Genomic DNA, 21,867 nt, shown 5'->3' on the forward strand with positions numbered 1-21,867 from the left:
CATGTAAGTGGAATCATACACCATTTCTTCTTCTGAGTCTGTCTTTTTGTGCTGAAAATTATGTCCACTTTATTCATTTAAATTGTTACATGTAGCAATGGTTTGTTGTTTTTTAAATTACTGAGCAGCGCGAATACTGCACAATTTATTTATTCATTCTACTGTAGATGGACATTTGAGTCGAACGCAGGTGCCCCTCTTAGTATTCCTGTTGCTGTTCACCTTCTGTTACCTTTTTCAACCTAAGCCTAGATTTGGTAAACTTAAAATATCACTGCAAGACGGACCATCTAGTATTTCAGGGTGCAGGAATCTAAAGTTTTAGAACAGAAAATGAATGTCTTTGTGCTTGGGATTCTGAATTATTATGTTAAATGGAAGGACCGAATTATTTTGGACCTAATTAAAAATTGTCTTCTTTTGGCAATAATGACAAAAAGCAAAAAGAAACAAGGAAACTAGTTGTTTGGTTTGCTTTCCTAACATCATAAGGCAAGATTTTGTCAATTTATAAAGCTACATTAGAGATGATGCTTTTCCGCCCTATCATGGCTCAATGAACATTAAGATCAGAATGAGTTGCCTTTAGATCTGGAGTTCCCATCACTAAATGTATTCCAGCAGAAACTGATGACCATCTGCCAGAGAAGAAGAATGAATCTTTGCATGTGGACTAGATGTATTTTAAGTTTCCGTCCAGCTAGAAGGTATTTTAATTCTAAAATATGGAAATTCTTCATGACACAAAAATTTCAATCACATGTCTTTTTAAGATGCTCACTTTCCATTAGCTTACTTGGTCAGAATAGATCCTCTAAACAGTACACTGTAAAAACTTTATTTCTATTTTATAGGTGAAGAAAACAGGGCCCTAAAATTGTTCCATCTATAGTCTATAACATGGTGGAATGTGGAATTGGTTGCACTTTCCCTGGCACTGGTCTTGGCTTTTAGTCACCCATCTCTGGGGCTGGAGCTCCGGGGCTGGAGTTTATAACCCCAGAGAATGGGAGGAACAAATAGACATGCAATGCAGGTGTGAGGGTTTAGTCATATGCTGTCATTCTACATACATTCACATGGAGGCTTCATGGGAGAGGAAACAGGCAGTGCTGCATGAGATTATACATGGAACCTAACATAGGGTGAAGCTGAAAAAGTGGTAGCTGCAGTCAGTGTTGGCTTAACGTGAGCATCTCAGGAGCCTTGCGAAGGATCAGGCTGGTAAGAAATACAATGAACAGGGTCACCTGGGTGGCTCGGTCGGTTAAGCATCCCGCTCTTGGTTTTTGGCTTAGGTCAAGATCTCAGGGTCTTGAGATCGAACCCTGCGTCAGGCTCCACGCTGAGTGGGGAATCTGCTTGAGGTTCTCTCTCCCTCTGCCCTATCCCCACTTCTCTCTCAAATAAATAAACAAATAAATCTTAAAAAAAAAAAAGAAAGAAATGCAATGAATGTACTACTGAGAAAACATGAAACATGAGTGCACAGGTCGGCACAGTCAGGTGAAGGATGTCTTGTGAGTATCCCATTGGCTGTACTCTGGCCAAGAGTGAGAAAGAAGGTGAAGTCTGACTGTGGACTTGGGGAATTCTCAGAACACATGTTCTGTATGCCTTTCATCCAGGGTTACAAAGGATGTAAATATCAATGATGAATCCTTAGAAATGTAAGAAATTGGGGAAAAAAGTGAAAGCTTCTTAGGATTCGGCTAAAATACTGTCTTTATACAGACTTGGAAATCAGTTACTTTGAATAAAAAACACCCAAATCTTAAGTATGGGCTTGATAACGTAGGGAAATATATTGGGCATCATGTTCAATTGTAAAATTCAGTTTATCCTGAGAAACTCTTATGGTCTGTGTATACGTATTACAAGCCAGATGGAAAATCCTGTCCATTTTTTATTGTCTTCAGTGTGGCTTGTGTTTTATCACTTGCCAAGTCATGGCCACCTGTGGCTCTGTTTTGGCAGCTCTGTGTTTAACAGGCCAGACATTCTGTTCACAGGAAGGGCCTCCTGAAGCCTAACTGAAAAGCAAGTAATTCACATGACCAAGGTTCTGATAATAAGGATTTGCTGAATACATAATTTGACGTGTTTTGCTTTGAGCAGACACACTATCCAGTGCTTTTGTTGGCATCACTGCCAAAGACTTTTGCACACAAACAATTAGTAGCAAGTCGTTTGATTTTCCACACAGGAAACCCAGCACAGAACAGCCAGTCCTGTAAAGATATATCTTCTTTTTTCCTATTGTTTTCATTCTGTTAAGCTTCAGTCATTAACACATTAATGGACCAATTACTGGTCATGGAACTTAGGGGTGTAGCACTCAGTCCCAAGGCTCTCCATAGTTCAAAGGCCCCTCAGAATCACCTAAAGTACAAGCCTGGCCAAGATGACGCAATAAATAATCTGACCAGAGAGTGTAGAGGCAACAAACAGATGAGATGCATAACTGACTCATTCTTCTGGAAGATTCTAAATGGTGCCATATTTTCATCTATTTTTGGTAGTTTGAAAAACGTCTTTACCCTTTGAAATGGTTTTTTCTGTACCTTGAATCCCATTCAAGGCTAAATGTGGCCTGAATTCTAACCCAATTTATTCAGCCATTTAACTTTGAGGGAAGACGATTGAGAGCTTCGGATCTCAATTATCTTCACTTGTGAAATGAATTCATCAGAGAATTGATCCAGAAGATTCCTTCAAAGGTTTTCAGTTCGGTGTGCACATGGTATTCACCATGGTACCTGGCTTCAGAAAACGTTCTTGCACTTGTCTTAGGGTGGGAGATTCTCATTTAATGGTGTGGTCTGCGAGGAAGCCTGACTAGTAGAAGACCAAACGTTGACCGCATAGCAGAATCCCCGGGGGAGTTTTTAAAAATCAAAGCATATAGTGAAATAAGTCAAGCGGAGAAAGACAACTATCATATGATCTCCCTGATATGAGGAACTGGTGATGCAACATGGGGGCTTAAGTGGGTAGGAGAAGAATAAATGAAACAAGATGGGACTGGGAGGGAGACAAACCATAAGTGACTCTTAATCTCACAAAACAAACTGAGGGTTGCTGGGGGGAGGGGGTTTGGGAGAGAGGGGTGGGGTTATGGACACTGGGGAGGGTATGTGCTATGGTGAGTGCTGTGAAGTGTGTAAACCTGGCGATTCACAGGCCTGCACCCCTGGGGATAAAAATACATTATATGTTTATAAAAAATAAAAAAAATTATAAAAAAAAATCAAAACATAGTTTGCAGTATTTCTTAAAACTTCCCAGGTAAATTCAGTGTGCTGCCAAGGTTGAGAGTCATCGCTCCAAAACAATGGACTCTCTCTCATTTGACAATTTTCAGGAGCTTCGTGGATATACTGGTGCTACACAGTGTATGTGTGCAGGATTGTTCCTGCTATCCAGGCTGATCACATTTTTGGGTCTACATAACTCTCAGCAAACATGCTCATTCTTCCATGTATCAGAAAACATTTACTAACGGGGCGACTGGATGGCTTGGTTGGTCAGCGTCTGCCTTCAGCTCAGATCCTGATCGCTAGGTCCTGGGATGGAGTCCCACACTGGGCTGTCTGCTCAAGGGGAGGCCTGCTTCTCTCTCTCCCACTCCCTCTGTTTGTGTTTCCTCTCTCGCTGTATCTCTCTGTCAAATAAATGAAATCTTAAAAAAAGAATTACTACTTACTATATTCTATGTTCTTAACTAAGTATTACAATCATGTTTATAATGCTATCACTCCTGTCCTAAAGTTTCTTGAAATCACAGTTAGAAATTTGCAATACCTTACATTATAGGCCAAAATTAAACTTAACTTCCAGACAAAGAAGTTCATGAATATACCTCATTTAAAAACACACAATATGCATAACAACAATGAGAAAATGAGCATCATCTTTGACCTGGCACTTATACTTCTATAAGTTTATCTTAAGGATAAAGTACACAGAGATATTTAGACAGAGATATTTATCACATCTTTTGAAAAGAGCTCCAAGCACAGAACATGCATGATAAATTACAGTACTGCTACATAGCAAAATATTTAGTCATCATAATTATAAATGTACAATTATTGACATAGAAATATTTAAAAAAAAAGAAATATTTTCATGATAATATGGTCTGGATGATGTATATAAAAATAACTGCTTTCTGTGATAGTTGGGTTAGCAATAATTTTAACTTTATAATTTTCCTTTTGCTTACTGGTAATTATTCTACTACACGTTACTTGTATTAAAAGTTTCAGAAATGATTATGAGAACAAAACTGAGCTAAATGCTAAAGCAATTTTGGTTTTACTAACCATTCATTTGGTGTTCATTATTTTGTACTATTTTACAAATTCATAAAAAGCCTATTAAGTTTTCCATAAAGTGTTTTGTAATTTTTGTTCTGACAGAGACAGAGATAGATGTTTTGAGTTTTCTGGGATAGCTCAGTAGAACAGTGAGCGGACTGGGAATTTAACAGATATTGAGAGAAAGAAAAGATTTATAGTTCTGTTATCTAATTTATATGATTCAAAAGTGACAAAAAAACACCCTTAAACAAAAAGCACTACGGTAAGCAGAATAATCTCTTCCCTCAAAGATGTCCACATCCTAATTCTCAGAACCTGTGAATATGTTGTGTTGCAAGGTTAAGGTTACCAGGTGAATTAATGTTGCAAATCAGCTGACCCCGAGATGTGGCTCGTGTTTTGGATGACCCGTGTGGGTCCAATAGTAATCATGAGGGTCTTTATAAGTGAAAGAGTGTGGTGGGAAGGTCCGAAGGAGGCAGTGGGAGCAGGTTTTGAGCTGTACATACCTGCTTTTGAAATGGAGGAAGGGGCCGAAGGCGAAGAAGGCGGGCAGCCTCCGGACGCTGGGAAAGGCAAGCAGATGGATTCTCTCCTCCAGTCGCCAGAGAGGAACTGACAACACTTTTGAGTTTTCACTGAGCAAGACCCACATTGAACGTCGGATCTCCAGAACTGTAAGTGAACAGATTTGCATTGTTCATGCTCATTTCAGTATGTGATAATTTGTCGCAGCAGCCATAGGAAAGGAATGCAAGTAGTTATAAAATGCACAGTGTGGAAGAAAAGAAAACCTTCTCTGAAATGGTCATATTTTTGGCCTGGAAGGTTTTTCCTCCCTCCCTTTCTCCCTTTGGTCCTCCACATCCAGTTAGATGAAAGTTCTCACTGCTGCCGGTTCTGTTTGCTGCTAACAACAGTGAGGCTGAGTTTAGTGGTGAAGCAGAATTAGATTTTTCTAGAAACCAGGGAAGGTTATGAAAGAACAGAATGCATATTACAAAGTGCAGAATTGGGAAAGGGTAGACAATAACGAAAGGGATTTAATTAAAAAAAAATATTTGTAGTACCCAAGAAGGGTGCTATTCTATTTCTTAAAATGAAAGCCAGGAAAGGAGAAAATTAAAAATGTTAATATAAGAGTGAGAATTCAAAGTAATCTAGGCTAGGGAAATTGCTTCATTATGGCTTATGGGCAGGAAAAAAACGATATACACGATTGTATGAGGTCCTAGGGATTCTGCTTGATTGGGGTTCATTTGCTTGGCTGGCTTTTCAGTTGGCTGATCAGGAGGGTTGGAAGTGGCCATAAGGCCATGATGCCAAAATGATACACTTGAGCTCAATTCAGGAGCCATACCCGGAATTGGGGATTGAGGGGGGCAAGCTGTAAGGAATGTTTGGATGGGGAAGTCACTATTGACAAAGGAGGTGGTGACTTGTCGGAATCAGAAAATAAAAGCTGCATCTTAGTTGACAAATCGTAATCTTGTGGTTGTTGCTGAGGCAGAAGACGGGGAAACTGACAAACCATTCACCTGGTGAGAAAGGTAAGTGAGATTTGGGTGGCCTTAATGGCTCTGCTGATTATTGAACCAATTAATTTATTTCCAGAACTTTGACAGCAATGGTTTTGTCGTGGTTTGATTTGTTTGTTTTCTCCTTAAATAGCTGAAGTTGGGGATGAGTGAGGGACTTACCCTCTCTCAGCTAGGAGCTGGGAGAGGGAGGGGATAAGGGGAGGTCAAAGAGAAGGAGGGAGAAGAAGCTAGCAATACATTTCGCGAATATTCCAGTTATCAGACAACTTTGAGGATTGTGCACTAATTCAATGGGCTATATTCCCCTTTTTATCAAGGGCATTATGTTCAATTTTGTTAAGCTGTTGGATTATTTGGTAAATTTACTCGAGTGCATCCAAAACAAGCATGAGTTTTCAAGACCAAATACTCATGTTCTAAATAAAGTCTGAATTACACAGGGGAAAAAGTACAAGTTCATAAGTAGGGTGACCGAACAAGTGACCGAACCTCCAAGAGACATCTTAGCAACTCCTTGGCCTTTGAGCAAGTCTCGAATGCCTGCCTTTTTGCTTATTACTGAGGCTGGAGTCTGATGGGGTCAGTCCAAATCATACTTTGCTACAGATAAGCTGTCATGCTACACTTACCTGAGCCTCATGTTTCTAATCTATAATTATGATGGAATGATGGTATGATGGCAATCAAAAGACTCCTGAAGTAAAAGCAAAGCTGGAAGTTGGACCCCACACACTCGACTTACATTAACTAATTTTATCCTCAGGACAACTTTATAAAATCGCTACTGTTCTTTTTTTTTTTTTCCTCTCTTTTTTTTAGGATTTTATTTATTTATTTATTTGACAGAGAGAGAGAGACTGAGAGCGGGAACACAAGCAGGGGGAGTGGGAGAGGGAGAAGCAGGCTTCCCACAGAGCAGGAAGCCCGACGTGTGGCTCGATCCCAGGACCCTGGGATCATGACCTGAGCTGAAGGCAGGCGCCTAATGACTGAGCCACCCAAATGCCCCAATTGCTACTGTTCTTACTGCTGTATTAGACATAAGGAGAGAAGTACACAGAGGCTGAGTTGCCAAATATTACACATCTGCAAAGTGAGCGCTGGAACACAAACCCGGAATGCTGCCTACGAAGCTCTGCTCTTGACAGTCACTTTATGATGTTCCCATCTTCTGACTGACTGTCCTGTAGAATCAATTAGATAAATGTGTATACAACTATGTCTTCTCCCTTTCATCTTCCTCTGTCTTTCCCCTCTCGAAATGACTTCTATTTTTAAAAAAATTTTTTTAAAGATTTTATTTATTTGACAGACAGAGATCACAAGCAGACAGAGAGGCAGGCAGAGAAAGAGGAGGAAGCAGGCTCCCTGCTGAGCAGAGAGCCTGATGCGGGGCTCGATCCCAGAACCCTGAGATCATGACCTAAGCTGAAGGCAGAGGCTTAACCCACTAAGCCATCCAGGTGCCCCACTGAAATAACTTTTAAAGACCAAAGGAGAATTAAGACCATCATCTTGTGTTGAACTATTCCTGGACACACTTGTTTCTCTTTACATATCCTGATGTTAAAATACAATTAAACATGTATTGCATACTTGCTTCCGTAGGCTTTCTCAACTTGTGCACTTTGGCCAGGCTAATATTTTCCACCAGGTAATTCTTTGTGGCTGGGTGCCTGTGCTGTAAATTGTAGGATGATGATCTGTATGCCTGACCTCTCGTCCTTTACATACTCATGGCCCTCCAGCTGGGACAATAAAAATGTCTGGAGACATTGCCACTTGTCTCCCAGGAGCAAAGCCAACCGTCATTAGGAATCACTGCTCTGAAAGAAGAAAAATGCAGTATTGAAAGCAAGTTGGTTTTCAATAAAACTAGTTGATAGTAAATTCGCTTGGCAAAATCTTCTCCTTGCCAAGTTCTGTAAACATCAATTTTCTTTTCACTACTTGGCAGGAGGGAAGTTCTGGAAAAATTTAACTTTTCCCCTTAAATATAGGTGAAGGGGGTGTAATCAAAAACACTCCTTTAAATGACTAGGTTAGCAGGTCATTGTTCCTATTTGCTCTTGCAAGATAGGACAATGGCCAACGAAATGATTTGGGCATCAGGAGTTAGTAACTCAGTCAGCTACCTCCTGCTCTTGTTTAGGAGTTAAATGAGGAGTGTATCAGTGATAATACTTTCACACAGTAGATAGCCACTGAGTTAAAAGATTGATTTGAGGGGCATCTGGGTGGCTCAGTGGGTTAAAGCCTCTGCCTTCGGCTCAGGTCATGATCCCAGGGTCCTGGGATCAAGCCCCGCATCAGGCTCTCTGCTCAGCAGGGAGCCTGCTTCCCCTTCTCTCTCTGCCTGCCTCTCTGCCTGCTTGTGATCTCTCTCTGTGTCAAATAAATAAATAAAATCTTTAACAAAATAAAAAAGTATTGATTTGAATACAGCAGAGAGTAGGTTATATTAGAGACCCTTTTCCTTATCACTAGGAAAACTTGCATGTGTGTCTATTCCTACCCCTCACCCCCCATTATTAGAGTTCCCTTTCCTTGCACCATAGTGCCTGTGTCTTCGAGAACAGAAAATCCTCTCGGTACCATGTCCTAGAGTGCTTTATGGCTCAGAATGTGGTTTCAGGGGTGTATTTTTGTCTACACGTGGTAGGTTAGAGTCTCCTTTTCTTAAACACAACAAAACACTTAGCAAAAAAGCATTTCTTGCTTCTTTTAATGAATAAAGACTGATATTTAATCAAGTTATACCTGAAAATAGGTCATAACTATAAGAGTTGGAATACACAAGGGTATGGAACAACAATGAAAGATGGACGCAGGTGAGGACCAGTCAAAGATCATTAATAGAAGAAATGCAGAAAGTTATACCTATACATCTTTGGATTTATCTGTCCATGCCAGTGGTACCTGTATCAATAATTTATCTTGAAGTGTCTCTCTCAAAATAAAAAGGAATTCAAAGCTCTTGTTAGAGAGCTTAATACATATGAAGAAAGCAGTGGACCTTGTCATTATGTTTATTATCTCTTACTTCCTGGTGGATAATGATAAGGATAATAATTGAAGACAAGAGTACATTTGAAGATATAAAAGGGAATAAGATTAAAAAATACACTTTAGGGATATATAGGAAACCAAAAAAAGTCACTTGTGGAGGGAAAGTGGAAACAGCGTAACTGCCGTGTTAGACATAAAGGAGAGAAGTAAACAGAGGCTGAGCTGCCAAATGGGGGCTGAGTTGTTCCCTCTCCCCTTACTGTGGGGCACAACGGAGCTCACTGGGGATGGAGCTCAGGAAAGAGTCAAGGACAAAACTTGCAGAAAAATATAGGTGTGGCTAAACCAGAGAAAGAAAGGGTGGGGGTTTAAAAAGGTGATATGGGCGGCGCCTGGGTGGCTCAGTGGGTTAAAGCCTCTGCCTTTAGCTCCTGTCATGATCTCAGGGTCCTGGGATCGAGTCCCGCATTGGACTCTCTGCTCAGCAGGGAACCTGCTTCCTCCTCTCTCTTTCTCTCTCTCTCTCTGCCTGCCTCTCTGCCTACTTATAAAAGAAATAAAATATTAAAAAAAAGAAAGGTGATATGGAATAATATCACATCCTTAATCCTCATTATTCCCAAGGGAAAAAACTTAAAATTATTAAACTCTCTCAAAGGAGGGAGAGGGAAAGAGTGAACACTTTGTTTTAGACAATTTTAATTAGAAAAGATTTCTTTAGAACAGTCCTGTTGAAAATGATTCTGGATGATCTCCCACTAAACCTATATCATTAGGAACAAAAGATTTCTAGGAAGCAAAATATTTTAAGGGATTACCACTATAGTTTATTAGATTTACTTGGATTTAATATGTTCACACTCTTTTGGTGGTATTAGTTGGGTCACTGGGTTTCATTCCTGAGAAAAATCTGTTGTAAGGCAACAGTAATGAGTTGGGACTAAAATGCCACATGAGCTTGCAGAGACTTTAAATGTCAACCAACACAATGTGTTGAAACATGATAACTGGAAGACTCCAAAGGCTAAGGCTTTACATAAAACCCAGGAAGTAATGTATTATGAAATGTCATTCTTTGATTCAACAGGTGAAACAACTACAAAGTTGTTTAATAAAATATTCTTCAAAATAATAAACATTTCAATACTGTTCAGGTTCATTAAAATATACTGTTTTATTTAAACCTCAAATGGGACCTTAAGAAGGATACATTATAATTCTCTTCTTTCTATCATGATCTTAAATGATAATACTGTCAGTGGGAAATAAACTTATTCTATAATGGGAAATTTTTTACCACATGTGACTAAAATTTTGAAAACTTTAAAAAGCATAGAATATTCTAAATTTCTATATTAGGTGAATACATAATATATAATAATGGAGGGTTCGGTTAATGCTAAAAGAATATTTCTATAGCTGGTGTAAGAAGTGTGTGTGTGAGACACCTGTCTGCTTCGTTAACAAACATTTTATGTAATGACACCTATACATCAAAAAAAAAATTCCCTTATTCATGACATCCGATGGTTTAGCTCATTGAAGTTTTATTCATAACTTTGTAATACTAACATGCTAATAGAGAACAAAACATTTTTTTTTAAAGATTTTTATTTATTTGTTAGAGAGAGAGATACAGAGTGCAAGCACAGGCAGACAGAGTGGCAGGCTAGAGGCAGAGGGAGAAGCAGGCTCCCTGCCAAGCAAGGAGCCCGACGTGGGACCGATCCCAGGACACTGGGATCATGACCTGAGCCGAAGGCAGCCGCTCAACCAACTGAGCCACCCAGGCATCCCGAGAACAAAACATTTTATATAAAAACTTTATGATTTCCTACTGCATAGATATGATTGAAAGGATGTACCTTTCTAATATATAAAGGGCTGTTCTTACTGTATAAAAATACATAAAAATGCCTGGTGACAGGGGCGCCTGGGTGGCTCAGAGGGTTAAGCCTCTGCCTTCGGCTCAGGTCATGATCTCAGGATCCTGGGATCGAGTCCTGCATCGGGCTCTCTGCTCAGCAGGGAGCCTGCTTCCCTCTCTCTCTCTGCCTGCCTCTCCATCTACTTGTGATTTCTCTCTGTCAAATAAATAAATAAAATCTTTAAAAAAAAAATGCCTGGTGACAAATTCAACAGTTGTAATGACATTATGGCTTCTCCATCAGTCTTGAAAGAATGTCTAGGGTTGATTGTTCCAAACCATTTCATAAAATTTTTCCAAATTGATAAATTTAATTATGCCATGATTGGCCTCCTGGACCATCATTAACACTGATCTTAAAACAGAAATTACACTTGGCTAACGCTCACTTAAGTCCAGCTCCTTTGCAGAAACTTACCGTAGAAATGAGTGAAGACTTTTAAGTAGAAAGAACAGTGATGAAAACATGTTTTGTTTTTTAAGTTTAAAATGCTTACTCAAAATTTTCAAAGAAGTAGGTGAAGCATGGGACAATCTGATCTAAAAAGGGTATAATAAGGTGATCTAGCAGGTCTTGCTGGCTTATTAGTTTCAACCTACTCATTTTCTTGAGATTTGATAGTGACCTCCTGAACAAGATAGTGTTCCGTACACTAATTTAGAGGAGATAAATCTCAGCCATTACTTGAAATATGAATCCTTGGAATATGGATGTTGAAATATCTCTTGCACAATTTTGTTAAAAACTGAGATGAAACAAAGTTCATGGAGGCCATTTGGGATGGGCTTACCATGACTGAGAAATTCTGTCCTTTGAGTTGTACAAAATCCATATATATATATATATTTACAATAATCCAGCAAAAGCCTAATAGTTGTTATATGCCATTATAACAGTTGTACTATAATCAATAATGACTCATAATATGTATTTTCTAAACTTTTGTAAAGAATTGTCTAATAGGCGGGGCACCTGGGTGGCTCAGTGGGTTAAGCCGCTGCCTTCGGCTCAGGTCATGATCTCAGAGTCCTGGGATCGAGCCCCGCATCGGGCTCTCTGCTCAGCGGGGAGCCTGCTTCCTCCCCTCTCTTTGCCTGCCTCTCTGCCTGCTTGTAATCTCTGTCTGTCACATAAATAAATAAAATCTTAAAAAAAAAAAAAAAAGGAATTGTCTACCATACTGTTAAATATGTCCAGGATAGCAGTAAGAGTAATGGCTTAGGGGAAAAAAATGAGTGTTGCATAAATGGCATCCATTTTTGGGCAGGTCAGTGATACCAACAGACTTTTGTTGATGAGTCTACACACTTTTTTTTTTTTTTAACACACGTTTTAAGACTCTGATTCATGTAAATCCTGCATTTTTACTTGTAATACCATCAGCTGAAATCTGTAGTTCAAGAATTAACTGAACAATATTTCCAAGATAACGGCACTGTGAAATCTCGTGTCTGTATTGACAGTAGCTCAAGGCTAAAAGGAATCAAGCATACAGCTCTGGAAACAATGGTATTAAAGGTCCTAGAGGGAGAGTGGAAGCGAGCGTAGAAAGATGAGTTGATTCCACATCCTCCTTTTTTCCATGGAAAGTGAATGGTTGGGAAGGTTACATCATATGCAGAGTGAAGACTGGTATATAAATGAGTCTCTGCCTCCTCAAACCACAAGCAATGAGGAAAAGTCAGTCCAAATAATTGAAAATTACAGAACCATGTGCTATTCTAGCAGGAGGTTTTGCAGTTAATTTACAGTCTTTTATTTTGTTATGATGAGTGCTGACATGAAAACCCAAAGCATATAAGCCAATATAGCAATAGTCCATTAATTCATTTCACTGCAGAATTTGTGGAAAATTATACAAATAGAAAGGTTATGCAAGAGATCCCCCAAACTGTAGTTTTGAAGCAGATGATGGAGCCAAACAGAAAACTGTCGCTCGGCTGTGATTCCACTTAAGAATTTAACCAGTGAAATGTGACCAAAGGTCCTAGTACTAAATAACTTTTCATAATTTAAGTTCCTAAGTGCAGAGATGCAGAACATCTCTGTATCTAGATTGTGTTTTAAACTGGGGTTTGAAACTGAGTATCCAGGAGATCCAATACAAAATACTGCTCTCCTAGCAAGTTATGGCAACAAATATCACAATGACCTATTTGGGTTTCCAAAAATGTAAGAAACAAAATATGCAACTGGTTCCCTTTTCTTCTACATCAAAATCATTCTGTAAAGATGATCTTCTGTTTGTCACCTCTTTAACATCCATCTAATGTAGAATTGATTTTAGTCCATTAGTCTGTATCAGTTCTGGCTTACCAGGTCTAGTACTAAAAAAAAAAAACATGTAACATTAAGTCCTTTCATCCAAATGCTATTATGTTCCTTTTTTTCAAGATTTCATGTTAGTTACCATGTAATGTTTTGTTGATAATAGATTCTATTAGATACTAGCAGTTAACCACCGAACAGAAAAATTTTCAATACAAAAATAGAATGGGGCCATGTGATCTTGGTATGGACTCCTTCATATACTGGGACTATCAACAATGGCAACAATGGGAGTATAAAAATTCTAGATAACTTAAAATATAATGGTATGAATTTATCAAACTATAAGCTTGGGTGTAGAAAAAAGTAGCTATTTGTTTACTTCAGTTTCTATTTGAGCCCTCATTTGTATCTGATGACAAAACATGGTCTTGGTCAATTTCTTACAACTATTCTACAAATTTGGATGTACAAAAAGCAATTGTTATTTTTTTATAGCTCCACTTAATTCGCATTTCAAGTTTCTATTGTACATTAAGGCAGAAAATGTAGCCAATTCTCCTGTGTTATGGTTGTACTTTAGTCTTTGTTTTGGGGAAAGGCATCTGTTCCTTGGTGTTGATCTTCTGTCCAAATTGGCATAAGTGAAATGTTTAGTGTTCCATCTTGTTCTCTGGTGTCTACCTCCTTCAAGCTAGCATGTGCAGGGGTGGACTTGGTTTTACCTGGGCTTCTGACTACAGTCCATGTTCATTTCCTCACTCTTTTTCTGAGTTGTGACCTTGAAATAACCTGGAATCTATTGACTTGGCCCTCTCAAGAAATACATGGATGGTTCAGCTGATTGCCCCCCTCCTCTTAAATGGTGCAGAAAATTCTGGGCTGCCTTGGGCCATCCATGAGCCTAGATGATCTTTCCAGCCATTTTTTGCTCTATTGTTTTATGCTAGTATGACACAGGAAACATTTCCCATCGTGTCACTTTTCAGGTTTCCAAAAAGATATCAGGCACTGTTCTGAGTATCCAAATTCTTAAGGCTTTCAATATGCAAGTGATGATGTAGCGTTGTCTGTTTCCTTTCCCTCTGGGTATAATCCTGGAGAGTAAGGCCATGTACAGGACTGCTTTGGAGTGATGTGTACACAAAAGGTCTTATTCTCTGGCTTCTTCCTTTTTCCCAACTCTTGGATTTTTCAGGGAAGGGTAGAAAAACTGGCTCTTAACACCACCATTCATTTTTCTCAAATACATTATTTAGGAAGACACTTCTTCCTTTTATCTCCCAGTCTCTGCCAGGACTTTGACAAATACTACTCTGAAGCAGAAGGGTTGAGGACTAATGCTTCTGCAGCCTGTCTGGAGAAACTATGGCTTCACTCTGGTGAGGTGAGAAGCCAACGCTACTGTAGCTGTTGCCGAGAATGGGGCTGCAGTCATCCTCCAAAGAGGCATTACTGAGATATAATACATACAATGAGTGATGTGAAAAAATTATTCCTGCACCATTTCCATTGAAAACCAAATTTTTTTTTTAAAGATTTTATTTATTTATTTGACAGAGATTACAAGTAGGCAGAGAGGCAGGCAGAGAGAGAGAGGACGAAGCAGGCTCCCTGCTGAGCAGAGAGCCCGATGCGGGACTCAATCCCAGGACCCTGAAATCATGACCTGAGCCGAAGGCAGCGGCTTAACCCACTGAGCCACCCAGGCGCCCCGAAAACCAAATGTTTTTAATAAGTGTCAACACGTACAATGCTTTTATAAATTTAATTAGGTGTAAGTCCATTGGGAGATAATACCCAAATCTATATTTATACCCTTGGCTACATTTAAGACTCAGGTAAATTGTTCTGCCGGTCCTGTGTGTGACAGGTTTTGCTTTGACCCACTGGAATATGAATAATATGAAAACAGAAGTACCTAAAAGGAAAGTGACTTTGGTGTGATTTACAATCCATTTTCAATGTTGGGCACCTAATTAAAAAGTCAGACTCCAAAAGAATACAATTTATTGGCACATCTTCAAAGAGATGATTTGTGAGTCTGCAAGGCATGCATAGACCTCAAATTTCATCAAGAGATAAAAAAAGGCAAGGTTGGTTTTTCTAGGTGAAGTGGCATTTGTTACAAAAGCAATTAAGTACATTATTTGAGGCTAACTTGTTAACTGTTTGACCAAGCCAGTGAAGAAGAAAAATCAAGTTTTGGTTTCAATTTCCTTGGCTATTTTTTTTCCCTCCTGTCTTTTCATAGGTCTGCTGGCCATTAAATTTTTTTAAGGTTTTTAGTTTTTCACCATGATTACTGCCCAGAACAAACAGCAGCTAGATTAGGATGTATCATGAAGATTTTTCCCTGAAAGAAAAATTACCCTTTGTGTTATAGTACTCTAGCTTTTATCAGAAAAAGGAGACCATGAAGATGTCTGGGACTGTCAACCATTTTTTTTTTTTTTAAAGATTTTATTTGTTTATTTGACAGACAGAGATTACAAGTAGACAGAGAGGCAGGCAGAGAGAGAGAGAGGGAAGCAGGCTCCCCGCTGAGCAGAGAGCCCGATGTGGGACTCGATCCCAGGACCCTGGGATCATGACCCAAGCCGAAGGCAGCGGCTTAACCCACTGAGCCACCCAGGCGCCCCTGTCAACCATTTTTATATGGTCTTACAGCTACTTTTAAAACAGTCACAACTCCTATTTGGAACACATCTTGGAGGGTTCATCTTCCCTAACTAAAAGCCCATTGATAGCCAAATTTCCAACGGTATTTTTCTTGATAGTATCTGATTGCTTCTGTAAGAGGAAATGCAAGCAGCAGCTCTTTATACAGCATAGGCAAAAATTAGAAATCATATGTGATCAAATAGCCCAGAGATAATTTTTTTTTTTAAATAAACAATGTGAGTGCCCGGTTTAGCACTTTAAACAAACAAACAAACAAACAAAACTTTATTTATTTATTTGACAGAGAGAGAGATCACAAGTAGGTGGGGGGGGGTGCGGGAAGCAGGCTCTCTGCTGAGCAGAGAGCCCAATGTGGGGCTCGATCTCAGGACCCTGGGATCATGACCCTAGCCAAAGGAAGAGGCTTAACTCACTGAGCCACCCAGGCGCCCAATAATTTTAACCCTTGAGTACTATAGTAGTCCTTTTGTTGACATGTGTCTGATCCTTGCTTCCTGTCCTTATTTCCTTTTCTCCTATTTAATAATTAGAGTTATAAACTCCGTTTTGTATCCTGTGTTATGAAAACTTAGGTCATCAAGTATTGGTCAAAAGTAATTTTTGTATTAAGTATGATAGTGCTACAGATATATCCTGTTAAAACCGTTTCTTTTTTTTTTTTTAATTGTGTTATGTTAGTCATCATAAAATACATCATTAGTTTTTGATGCATGTGCAATGTTTGGATTGTTTGTAACCTTACTAAAAATAGCTCTGTAAAATTACCCTTATAATTTTTTTGTACATTCTTCTCATTCTTCCAGGTAAATTTCCGGTTTTGGAAATACTAGTTGTGAGCATTTTAATTCACTTGGATTCACGTTAGGTTGTTTTCCAGAAACTTTATACTGACTTAAACTGTAGGTTGCTTTGTTCCTCCAGAGAAAGAGATGGTTTTATTAGGGTTTGGTGGAAAAATTTGTAATAAGTCCTGTGGTATTAAGGATTATGGTTACATTAACCTAGATCTGGCATCTTTTGGGAAGGGCCTATGCATTATTCAAGGAGAAAAAGATTAGCTTTTCTCTGTATTTCCTTAGAAAATGCAAAAAATAATGTTCAAATGAAACAATTTACTTATACATATAAACATATATCAATTTAATCCATCCTTTTAGTCTCCTGACTTTATAGAAACTTTGATCTATGGTCACATAGAATTTCTGATTATTCTGGGAACTTTTTTTTTTTTTTTTCTTTTCTGTTCAGGTTGTTCTTAAATCCTGGACTACTCTTCCCTAATCGAAGTCCTTTGTTATTCAATGTTTGGGTCAAATCCATATCCTTGGCAAAGCCTTCCAAAAAAGTCTTAATTCAGTTATTTAGAATCGGCTCTATTTTACTTCTGAAACAAACTTTCTTCTACTTCCTTGTTTGTCAAAGTTTGCCGCAACTAGATGTAACTGATGAAGCATTAATGGTTGTAGTCACCATACTGTCTGGCCAGAGCTCTGCATGTAGTAAATGTTCAATTAGCTTTGAGCGAGTCGAACTAAACTGACCTATTAAGGACTCCATCCCATTAGGTATCGCTCAGTCATGCCTCAGGACGTGAGGAGTAATTGCGAGGCCAAGAAGCAGGCTTCACTGGGGAAGGGAGGATTTCCTACAGAGAGAGCAAAGCAGCGGTTTCCCTGATCCTGCTGTTGTGTTGTTGAGAGCCATGCAGAGGATGGGGCACAGCTGTGTGGTTATATATCCTAGGGGACAGATCTCACCCCACTGTAGTTTCTGTCCTTTTTTAGGGTGCAGTCCTAGAACCAACCTACGAGGTGAAGCACCAGGCATTCTAGAATTGGGTTATCGGCTATTTAGGAAGTCTTCCAGAAATGTCAGCTGCCCAGCGCCTGGGGGCTTTGAAGTAATGGGATGTTATGGCTCCTCACCCTGGGGGAAGGGAGACCTTGGTCCCTTGAGAAGCTGAGTTCAGGGGCAGCCTTCAACCTGGGGTATGGAGAGAAGAAACTTTTTCTCTTTGTCAGGATCTGAAAAGGATCCTGGTACAGGCTGACCAGAATGGGCTCTGTAGTCCTTTTTAGGCAATTCTGTTCACTGCTCCAACAACCATTGTCCTTCATGCAGGACACCTTTCGAGACCCAGGTCAAATCAAATTACTGTCTGCTTCCCTTCTATTTCTATGACTTGTTGTTTCAGCAAACATTTAAGTGCTCTTACAGGTTAGGTGTGTGATAAGTGAAGGAGAAATAAAAATACATAATGTAGTTTTGGCCCATAAAATACTTAATGTCCAGTGGGGCTTTGTTCTGATTCATACAGGAAGCAAGTTTTAAAATTCTATTTTAGGGGGCACCTGGGTGTTTCAGTGGGTTAGGACTCTGTCTTCAGCTCAGGTCATGATCTCAGGGTCCTGGGATCGAGCCTAGCATCGGGGTCTCTGCTTAGCAGGGAGCCTGCTTCCTCCTCTCTTTCTATGCCTGCCCCTCTGCCTACTTGTGATCTCTCTCTGTCAAATAAATAAATAAAATCTTTTTAAAAAATTCTATTTTAGGCTTAAATTTTTAATTTTTTTAAATCAGTATCTTAATAATCAAATTAATAGGGAAAATAAAGGCAGTTATGGTAAATAGGTTGGAAATCTTGTAAGTATTGTACTAAACGGTACCATGACTATAACCCATCTTCCTGAAAAACTTTCTTTTTTTAAACATGAAAAGTCCTCTGTTTGAACTTTGAATTCATGTTCTCTACTGGGGGAGCCTCTGTGTAAGTTCATGAGAGTTGCATGACCACATAGTCATGTTTGAAATGGAAACTAAAATCTTGAAGCATATTTTTGCTTGAAATATATCCAGTTAAGTTTCTCTGGATTTTGAAGAATTGAAATGAATGAGCTGCACAAGGGCAAATATTTACAGTAATAAAAACTTAATATACTAACAAATTCCAATGATGCTCTCTTACCCTATAATGAAATACATGTGTCGTCCTGGTGCTCTTTGCTGTTCCAGCTGCCCAGCTCCCCATAGGATGCTGTGGCAGACGGAGGTGCAAGGCTTCCACATCTGCAACCCCTAGACTGACCATAGTGGCTAGCCCGAGCCCTGTAGCACCCAGGGAGCAAAAAGGAACCTTTTTTTTTTTTTTCCCCCTAGGTGCAATAAAGAAGAGATTATACCTGGGATGGATTTACTAAAGTAAATGAAAAAAAAAATCATTAAGGTACAGTTAGAAACAAACACATGAATATTCTTAGGGTCAGATGGAGGGGGTCGGTGTATAACCACGCTCAGTAATTTGGTACTTCTTACACAAAACACTCCACTTTTCTGACTCGGTATGACACCTCTCCTCTCCTGGGAGTAAATGGATGCCCTATTTACAGACTAACCCTGAGACTATTCCCCAACTTAGCAGTATTTTTTATTTGTTTTTAAAATTCTTTTAAAAAGACTTTATTTATTTGATGGAGAGAGAGACACATTGCCAGAAAGAATACAAGTAAGGGGAGCAGGAGAGGGAGAAGCAGACTTCTTCTGCTTCTAGACTCCCCTCTGAGCAGGGACCCTGATGTAGGGTTCCATCCCAGGACCCTGGGATCATGACCTGAGCTGAAGGCAGTTGCTTAACGACTGAGCCACCCAGGTGCCCCCTTAGCAGTGTTTTTTAATGACAAGTGTTGACCTATCTGGTTCAAAGTTATTTCGGATACAGAGGGAGAGTAACAGCAGTATTGACATCCTAGCCTCTTTGCTGGGCTAGTGCCAATTTAGCATTACAGCTCTTCTTGGGAGCATTCTGTAAGTAGAATTACACTACATCAGGATTAAAAACTCTAGGAGAGGCAAATAAAGGTATGGGCTTCAAATGTGGGAGTGACCGACTGCCTAGAAATCTTGCCAAGAGGATAAGGAGTAGCCTTGACTAAATTCACTCTCCTATGTTAGACCCGGCATTTTACTCATAAAGACAATTGAACAGGCTTATGAAAACATGAAAATAAAAAGTAGAAAGAAAAGCCTATAAGATAATTTTATTACTGTAAGGACCTATTTAGCCAGAGCGCTTCCATCTGCTTAAACAATAACTTTGTTGTTTAAAACTTAAACTGTCCCTGCCCTTCTTCCCCAAGGGGACTTACTTAAAAACAAGTCCCAGAAACCAGTCCCAGGTAACAAAGCCCAAATACAAGGGTGGGTCAGGCCAGGTGGAGACATCCGATCAGTGGAGGGGCGCACACTGTCTCCCTAGTTACCAGGGAATATGGGCCCAGCCCATTAGGTGCCTTTTGGGTGCCAATTCTGACCAAGGCGATAGGCTAGTTCAAATATCTGCTAGGGTAAGTTGTAATTCAATTGGTCACTTATGTGTGACCTAGCATGACTGGGCAGCTTTCTCTGTGTGTTACAATCTCATTGGCCACCTTTGTGTGGCCAGGCCCAACTGCATGGCCTTTGCTCTTAAAAGCTAGTCTGTGAAGCAGAGAGGGGTCACCCTCTCTGTAAGAGGCACGGCCCCGAACATTCGGTTTGATTCTTGATGCTTGGCGCAAATAAAGCTTTGCTTGACCTTCGCTTTGTATCAGTCTCACTCCTTTAATCACGGACCCATTATTGGGGGACCTAACATTTACCTGAACTAACATACATAAATCCCAGAGCTCAGCTTCATGCCTTCAAGTATGTCCTACTCAACAAATAATAGTTCCATTCATTCTTTCCCACCCCCACCTCTCATTCCAGCTAGTGTGTCTGAGGGAGGCAGGGGCAGGAGGGAATCCTGGAGAAGAATCCTTGCGGGAGGACCAGGATTTGGACACCCAGGCATGAAGAAAGCACAGCCTGGGTGGTGTGTAAAAATCCTATTTAAAAGCCTAGAGATGGGAAATACATTGCTGTTCCAGTAGACTACAAAGGACCCACAAGTAAAAGATTAGAATGGGAGATTAAAATGATAGAGTAAGCCCAGATAAAATTGGATATGTGATGCTAACTTAGATTATCATCAGTTAAGAGTGAAAGAGGAAGTCCCATGTCCCGTAAGGAGTCTGTCCCAGGTAATTGTGTGAAACCAGTGAGATGTGGAGACTGGCCTGCTTACATTTGAGTAACAGGAGTTAACATCAAGGGCAGGAGAAGCACCTATGCACTGGGAGATAGCAAACGATCTGAGATTCATTTGCCCTCCTTAGTAACCTTTTCTCACCCTCTTTTGTCATTTTAAAATAATTTATTCATTGTTAGGTAGGATATAGGAAATAATGTTCTCTATATAAATATTACTTTAGAGACAAAGACTTAAAATATGCTGTTGTAAGTTACATAATGATGACTAACCTGACAAATGGATTTATTACATAAAAATACATTTACATAAGCACTAATGTCAAAAAGATTGTAAATTTTAAAGGTAACTATACAGGGTGAACCATGGGAGAAGAAAATTGAAAGATATCACACCTCAAATAATTGTATAAAAGGAATTGTCATTTTATTCTAGTTTAGCATAATTTTAAAAAAATATTTTGTAAGTGTGAAGGCGTCTGTTAAAGTATTCTTTTTGAAATGTTTCAGCCTAGAGCTATTATAGAAATAAGTGTGTTTGAAGGCTAGGGGCTAGATCTGAAAATCCCATGGGTCTTTATTTTTCAGTATCCTTGCTTTTAAGGTTGACTAATCTGTACCTTAATGTCACAGTAATTGTTACGGTTATTAATAGCATTCATCTCTAAGGGGAGACAAAAAACCTCCACAAAATATACTTGGAATTGGGGTGAGGTCTTTGTAACTCTAAGCAGCAGCTCTGTGTCCCGCAGTAAAAATGGCATTAGAATAGAGTGAGAACGGCAGGGTTCTAGACTTTTCTCACCGTTTTGCATCTAATCTTGTGGTCTAGGCGAATCCCCCACATCCTTTTTCTTTTCTTTAAGTAACAATAATACAGCACTTAGATGGTTTTTGTGAGGACTAAGAAAATAAAAGCTACTTCTTGCCTTCTGTGAAAATGCTATTGAGTGCTAAACAGACAAAACACATTTAAGTCCATTTGGCATACAAATGGATTGGCCTCTTCCAGAACTCAGTCCTGCAATAAACATACACGGTGAATTCCTT

This window comes from Neovison vison, chromosome 4 (genome assembly GCF_020171115.1).
Source record: "Neovison vison isolate M4711 chromosome 4, ASM_NN_V1, whole genome shotgun sequence".
Taxonomy (NCBI): Eukaryota; Metazoa; Chordata; class Mammalia; order Carnivora; family Mustelidae; genus Neogale; species Neogale vison.